Genomic DNA, 8,266 nt, shown 5'->3' with positions numbered 1-8,266 from the left:
TGGCAGATCCTTGTTATGGGACCTGCCTGCAGATTGGATGGATAAGTGTTTAGTATGCTTGAGTGGGGTGGCATTGTATTCTTTAGATTTGACACAGATGTTGCAGGGAAAAGAGACTGGGGGGTGGAAGAGAATGAAATCCATCTGTAATAATGTGCATGAAGGATCGATTCATGTGCAATTGACTTTTGTGCTGATATTAAGCCAACAATAAAGAAGAAACAAGCATGCAATTTGAGATAAGATGCAATTTTCTCAGTGCCAAGATGACTCACTTGGAACGTGGAAAACAGGCTAAAGTGTCCTACAGTGAAACATACAAAAAAAGTTTTAAAAATATCGGGACCACCCAGCCTTAAGTTCCCCCGGGAGGGAAAAGTTAAATATCGTCACTCCCCAACCTCCTCTGAGCTCAGCTTGTTTTATCCTTGCAGCAAGAGTAGAATCAGTGTAGACACTAAAATATACAGTACCTCTGTACACACTCAAAACATACTCACTATTCATATAAAAGTAAATCTGTTCCACGTCAGCTGGCTGACTGTAATGTTTTTCATGCCAAGAGCATGATTCATCTGTTCTGCTGTACTGCTGATTCACCATGATCTCATCCTCTGTTCTGCACAGCAGCGTGCAATCAGATTTCCTTCTGTAAGACTGACTTGTTTACTGTTAAATGGCACATTGAAAAAAACTGATGATATGATCTGCTTTAGGAGCAGGTAGAAGAAAACAAGACTAGCCATGTTAGCGGCTCTGTGAGGCTGTGCTTGGATCAAAATGCTAATGTCAGCATGCTAACATGTTCACAATAACGATCTTAAAGGGGAACTCCATCGATTTTACACACCTAAGTCTATTTACAGGTGTTGGGGAAACACTACTGCATTACGTGAAAAAGTTGTATAAAGCCTTTTGTGGCTCCAGAGGGAGCTGTGTGAAGTCTGACAAGTTGCCTCAAGTGATGTCACTTGAGTCAGTGTTAGTTGGGGACTACAAGTTTGACAGTGAAAATCTGGGGGTGTAGAGACAGAAAGATGTGAGTTTATCAGACCTATGTATGCTGCTCCTCATCCCTGGCTGAGGCTAGCAGCTTGAGGCTACATTAGCTGTCACTGGCATAATACCAGCGGGTAACCTCCGGGTCTGAAAAGTGAAGCCAACTCCGCCGACTCCTCTGGTTGCAAAAATAAGTCTGATTGTAAAGAAGTCTATGAGAAAATGACATTCTCACTTGATTTATTACCTCAGTAAAGTTTATGGCCTATCTCGCTAGTTTTAAGTCTTCTTCAATACAGCATGATGTTCATTCAGTAAATCATGGTCCCATTTAGAGTCAAATAGACCATAAAGCAGGGGATGCTTTAGGGCGTGGCTACCATGTGATTGACAGGTCGCTACCACGACGTTGTCCGGTCTGGGAGTTGTTCATGTTTTCGTCTTAACTTTAATCATTACACAGTGTGTTTTCAGTTCATGAAAATTAATTGTAACAATTTGGTCGCCTAAAAATGTCTTATTCAGCGTTCGGTTGTACTTAGCTCCACCCTCTCGTGTCTCTTCTGGTTGCAAAAAGCCAAGATGGCGACGGCCAAAATGCAGAATTAAAGGCTTCAGATCGTCAGTCCACGAACCAATTCTTCTTCTTATATACAGTCTATGCATAAAAAAACTTGACTCTCCAACCGAGCTGTTGGTGGTCAAGTTGCATTGTGGGTAACATAGGCACCAGATTTTGAGAAGGAAGAAGCGGAATAAAAAATATCTCTTATTTTTCTGCATCGATTTTGATAATTTTCTAAAATCTGTCCGTTGTGAGTATTGTTATAGGAGTGAAATGCTAAATTGGTGGAGTACTATTTTGACATGGTGATGTTTAGCAATTCAAATTTACCATGCTCAACATTTTGATTTGATGTGTTAGCATGCTAAAATTTGGTATTTAGAACGAAGCACAAAGTACAGCTGAGGCTCATGAGAATGTCTTTTTTTTTGCAGGTATTTGGTCATAAACATTAAGTAGTGGACAAAGAAGATGGATCAGCAAAGTGATTACAATTCACCTGAGGAAAACATAGATGTCTGTACCAAATTTCAAAGCAATTCATCCAACACTCACTCGAAATTTCACTCAAACCACAACGGTTAACCTCACGGTGGTGTGATAGGAAGGTCACCAGAATGGGTAGGATTCATCCTCTGGGGAACATGGATACCGGTAATCAATTTAAATCCATCCAATATTATATATTAGTATGTATGCATTAGTATAATAATAGTATAAAACAGTTGCATGACGGGTTCAATTGTGGCTCAGAGTGACGACAAGGCATCATAATTACTTTACACACACTTTCAATTCAATTCAATATTTTTGTTTACGTGCATGAATGATGAAAGATTCTCCCCCAAAAGCAAATATTGCATAATACTAAATAAGAAGCATCTGCTCCAGTTTTATGAGCATGCATCTGTGTGCATGTGAGAAAATGTGTGTTTGTGTGTGAGTCTGCTTTACTTCCTTGTAAAATTCAAATCTGTGTTGCTGTGTATTCATCATCTGACCAATCAGTTTTTCTGACTCTATTGGAATGCATAACTCTCTCTCTCTCTCCACCCTGATCTGTGTGTGTGTGTGTGTGTGTGTGTTTGTGTCACTTCCTACCTACGAACACAAGGTGGGGCTGTGAGACCTGTGCTAATCACCAGACCTCCCTTTCTCATGTTTCTCATCTCTCTGTATACTTGTTCTCCTCTGTGGTGGTGATGTCGGTGCTGCTGTCATCTTAATGTCACGGCAGTGGAGTGAAGGAGGCGTGACCAGCGTGTGAGATGGTGTGTGTGTGTGTGTGTGTGTGTGTGTGTGTGTGTGTTTGGATTCCTGGGGGTCTTGTTTTCCCTCTCCCGCTCAGGGATGGCAGAACTTGAGTCTGGGAGACATTGATTTTGGACGGAACTGCCGCTCTGTGACGAGACAAACCACAGCACGCCAAGGTCACTCAAACCCATCATCTCTCTATTCTAAGCAGGACGAGCTCCGCGGCGAAGCATGGGGAGGACGAGCTGTTTAAAAGCTTCCCTCATAGTCCCTTAAGCATGGAAAAATGAACTCCCAGCCCAGAATCGTTTGATGCTCAATGATCCTTCAAGGTTTTAAATTGTTTTACCAGGTGTAATCGCCCTCCTGAAATGTCACAGAAAGGCATTTGGTCTTAAGGGACTTTTATAGCTTTTTCTTTGATAGTATTGAGTCCTTAAAAATCAGCTATAAGTTGGTATGAAAGTGGATTTTGCTGGGAGAGGTTACACTTCTCAGGTAATGGCCGAGGCAAAAAAAATCTAGTCTACTCTGGCTTTCATACCAACAACTCTGCCTGGTCTTCTTTTTATCCCCGGTTCTGACATTTCTGGGCCCAGAATGGACAGAAATGTTGATTATTCCCTCTAGAATAAAACATTAAAATCACCAAAACTGAAGGTTTTTCCCACAACAGACCTCATCCAAGGGTGCAGCAGAGCTCCTTATGGCTGTCCTGTTCTATTTCAGGGTCAATCATGTGAAACTGACTTTTCAAGTGGAGCTGGACGCTTTCCAACTCGCTCTGAGTCAGAGCTGAAGACTTTGTTGCAGCGCAAAACTGAGAAAATACTTCCTTTATTGGTATTAAGAGGTTTGTGTCGAACAGAGACACATGGTTTTTAACTTTTCTTCTTTTTCCCCTGAGGCTCCGTTAGCAGAATAAATGATGCTTTTTCTGTGTTTCTTCACCTTCATGCATCCAGGGAGCAGCTTTATGGAGTCAACCAGGTCTCATGGGAAGGCGTATAAATAGCACGACATTAAAACGACATTCCACGTGTCATGAGGAAGCATTTTTGCTTTTCGCTTATCATTTGTACGCCACGCAACAAAGCTACAGTTACGTCCGCAGTTAGGTTTAGTAAAAAGTCATGGTTGGGCTTGAAATAAGTACGTAAACTAAGCAACATGACACAAATTTCCTTTTTTTTTGTGACGCTCAGCACGACTGTCAACAACGTATTTTTCGTGCTTATTCCGACAAATGTCCAACAACACGTGACGCACGTGTCAATTTCCGTTCCAGTCTTCTAAAAATAACACTACATAGTTAAGTTTAGGAATAGATTGACTTGCCTAGGCTTAGGCAACAAACTACTTATTTAGGTTTAGGAAAAGATCGTGGTTTGGGTTTAAATAACACTGGAACTTAAGTACGGAAGTTATGTGACAAATAAATCCACTTTGACTTCTAGTTTCACATGGAACACGAACACCGGCATCCTGGGTGAAAGTCCAGTGTTTTTTGGCCCACACATCCACCCCGGCCCTCTCCCTATGTGACGTTCGCCGCTCTTTATATTTCCTGGTTCATGATTACGTGGAATACATACAAATTGATTTTGTGCTGACCATTACTAAAAAAGTGAAATTTGTGTCTCTGCACACGAATCAACACATTCAATTTCATGAACTGCTGTGCGACTGGGCTGTAACATAAATATGGAAAACACGTCAAAAACGTCAATAAAAAACATGTGACTGTTTTAGTTTGGACCCCGAAGCAGAGACTGACACCAGTAAGTTAAAATAAAACAACGTTTATTTTCCAACTAAGAGGAAAAACGCAAGCAGGAGGGCAGGGATCTGGCCGGCTCGTGGCGAGGAGAGAATGGAACATGAGGACTGAGCGCATGGGATATCTCAGCCACTGGAGTCGTGGAAGCAGGAGCAGCAGCGAGGCACACAGGATAATCTGAGAGCAGGAAAAACACAGGTAAGTAATGAGGTCACGAGCAAAAACTAGAAAAATAGCAATCTTGAAAAAACACTAGGAAAGAAGGTCCGCCATGCACTACCGAACGAGATCTGGCAACGTAGTGGAGTGGAGACCGGGCTTTTATGGGGAAGTTGATGAGGCGAGTAGAACCTGGTGTGCCTCGTCTGCTGCTGAAGGCGGAGCCAGCCACACGCCCGGCCACACACATGCCCTGCCATGAGGAAAAGACAGAGGGGAAGGGGAGAGAGAGAGAAAGCAAACACAAAAAATCCAACAACCAAAAACAAAAGCAGTGACGTCACATAACTAAACACCGGTCTCGAAAACCGGTCTCCTGGTAAAAAAGATGTGTGTTTGTTGGACCCATCCACCTCCCCTCCTGCCCACCATAAGCGGTCTGTCTCGCTTTTTATTCTACGTCACTAACTGAGCGTAGCATATTTACGCAGATGCATTTACATGGCAGTCAGTACAGACTACACGGCGTAAAATGACACAGCAAACGCATGAATGGCGTTCTTATTGCACGCTAAATGCCTTGCACATTATCGTCTCATTCATACGCCTTTTCGTGTAAACAGGCCGATGGAGCGTGCATGCTGTTTTTTCTTCAGCAACCTGAATTTTATTCATGTGCTCAACAAGCAACTACAACTGGGAGTTCCCCAGCACTGGTGACCAGTCAGTATCTCTACTGGAGCAGCTGGGTGTTGGATTGAAACCAGTGACCCTGTCCCTCCATGTCCCAGTCCAGTAAAAAACATCTGTTGTGTCACGTCATTGCAATTCAGCCTCATAGTCGACCGTCAAAATGGATTTTACTTCAAACAAAGTGAAAGTTTAAAAGCTCAGTTAAAGTTTCATCCAGAAAAATACTTTTCATATGCATGCTCTTAACGTAGTTATGCATATTTCCTGAGCTGTCATCTGAGGATCGGCTTTTGGTGTTCCCACTGCTCTAACCCATCTGATTTAACCATTATACTGTCGCTGTCAGACTTTAAAACCGCTCTTTGCTGCCTTCAGCTGTCATTTCACTGCCTCCCTGACACACTCCACTTCTCTGTCGACTGTTTTCTCCAGAGACGCTCCCAAAATGTGACTCAGCCCAAAGTCCTGTCCAGTCAGCTACTCAGGAATTCTGCTCTGGGTCACATGGTCCATGCAGTTATCTCCAGTCTCCTCATTCTCCACCAAAAAAACATCTTCACCAGAGTCTCAAATGGGGTTAAAGCCCTCTACTGATGTTTTTTTAAATACTTTAAAGTGTCATTAGTTTACTGCATTAAAGGTACACTGTGGAGTTTACCTACATTGACGGTATCCTTGAGGCCTGACGAGTGTGTTGAAAGAATTTAATTTGCAAATTAATTATTTAAAATCAAAATTTTGCTTTGTTTACAAAAGTCCAAAAGTAACTCTAGAGGGTTACTCCATTGCATCGGTCTTCGATGCAGAGGGGCACTGACCAAGCGGCGGTATTTGACGAGTTGGGAGTGAGAATGTCTTGGCATTATCCTGCATGGTATTGCATTGCAAAGCTAGTTAGTCCTGGTATTATAAGTATGATGAATATAGATTTAAGATCAGATTATTATCTTGTTGTAACAAAACCCTGTTTTGCTGCCCTTTTGTAGTTTCAAACAGTATGTTTTCACTGTTCGGCTTTTCCATTCGCACTTTTGGCCGCGCCGAGTCAAACCATGCCACGTTGATTTGCGTTTTCCATTAACAGTTATAGCATGCCAGCACTACCCCCTTTAATATACTTATGGAGTCTAATAGCCAAAGACTTTGCCCTTTTCATTTTATCATGCATGTAATAAATTATTGTTCATTTAATATGAAGTCTCTCCTGATTGAAGTAGGTTTGTTACCTAAACCTAAGGAGATATCTGGCAGAGAATCAGCTAAGGGGCCCCTTAGCTGTTGTAAAATCAATGTAAATTGTGGTTTATTGCTTAAATGAGCACGTATATCCATATATATACATGTTATGTACTGTGTTGCTGGCCATGAAAATAATCAAAACCGATAACTACTCATACTCCTCTTCAGCAATTTACACCCTGAATTCTTGAAATTAGTCTCTCAAGATGGAGCTGGGTGAGAACTGTTGCTAATGTTTCAGGAAGTACGTTGAATAACGACGCCGAATCAAGAAAACGACACACATCTCTCGAGAGTCTTTGAAACAAGTGGATTTGTATCAGAGACAAATAAATAGCTCACTTTATTGGCGGTTTTCTGTTACTAACTGCAATAACTGGTGGAGGTGAAGACTGTGAGAGCTACGGTGTTATTTCTGACACAGCATGGTGCCTTACTTTGCCCAGCTTGCTCATTTTCCATTACAGAATCCAGTCTTCAAATGTATTTCCAACCGTGACTCCTCAATAGAGTCATTCCAGCCCTGCGGTCGGGGCTAAATTTGGGGCCTAAAGGATTTCTTGCGAGTGTGTCGAGTCTAGAAGTGTATAACTCTTTATTTCTGGGAAACCAATTTTTTTTAGTTGTTGTTTGTTTTCCTTTACGGGACACCCGGCGTGCACAGCTTGGCTGCAGCGAGGCTCCGATCAATCAGCGGCTATTCAAACACAATCAACCATGTTGTGCCACGGAGCCACGCACAACTCCTCTCCAATTACCAACACAATCAGATCTGATTGCTCATCATGTGTGCGTTGGTCAGTTTCCAGAAGGTTCCTGTGCTTGTGAGCCCGATTTAGGGCTCAGAGAGAGAGAGAGAGAGATCTCATGTATTTCAGCAGAACACATATACATCGTGTCATGTTGTACTTTTAGCATAATCCAAGGTTATTTTTTGCTGTTACTCACATATGTTTCTCTTTATCCTCCATTTATTTATTATTTTCCCCCTCTTTACACTTTGGCAGCACAGGTGCTCTTAGGAGCCAATAATAAAAGCGGCAACTGTGACTGTAATTGAGAGCGAGAGAGACGGAGCACCGCTGCTATTTCTAGTTATTTATTCATACTCCACACAAACACACAGGGCCGATGTTAATATCCAGACACTGACTCCAGACGTCCTCTCCGTCTCTCTGCGTTCCCCACAGTAATAAACTCTTTTGGTTGCTTTTTTTTTAGAGCAAATACACTGTGGCCTTATCGTTTGCATCATCCTCACAGCCTTAACAACATAGTCTAAATAAGCTTGGGAGAGTATTTAGGAAATGCTTGCAGTGTGGGTTGGTTTTCTGCGTGGCAGGAGGAGATTAATGGTTTGTTTGCATTCCCTGCGTGCTGTTCATCGTGGTGCTGTCCCAAGCAACACACTGCTGTATATATACAGTATAATGGAAGATAAATGTGGCAGGAGGGGGAGACTCCTCCTGGGGGAGTGATAAGAAACAGTAGAAGAGGAATTTACTGGTGACTGTACAGATGAGATAATGTTTCTCTTCTTGTTACAGTTTGTTTTCTTAGAGCAGAGTGTTTAGCTC

General features: G+C 42.2%; 1 long non-coding RNA gene across 1 annotated transcript in view; it reads right to left on the bottom strand.

Moving 5' to 3' along the window:
• Positions 1 to 4,617: 4,617 nt before the first annotated feature.
• LOC141778240 (uncharacterized) overlaps positions 4,618 to 8,266 on the bottom strand; it is a 37,155-nt gene continuing 33,506 nt past the window's right edge. Inside the window, exons 2-3 of the long non-coding RNA XR_012596017.1 lie at positions 4,879 to 5,010; positions 4,618 to 4,775 (exon numbers count right to left, since the gene is read on the bottom strand). This is a non-coding gene — a long non-coding RNA (uncharacterized LOC141778240). The remainder of the gene's footprint in view (positions 4,776 to 4,878; positions 5,011 to 8,266) is intronic.

Source organism: Sebastes fasciatus, chromosome 12 (assembly GCF_043250625.1).
Source record: "Sebastes fasciatus isolate fSebFas1 chromosome 12, fSebFas1.pri, whole genome shotgun sequence".
NCBI classification, from domain to species: domain Eukaryota; kingdom Metazoa; phylum Chordata; class Actinopteri; order Perciformes; family Sebastidae; genus Sebastes; species Sebastes fasciatus.
Note: the sequence above shows the minus strand (reverse complement) of the source record. Positions and strands in the feature narration are given on the sequence as shown.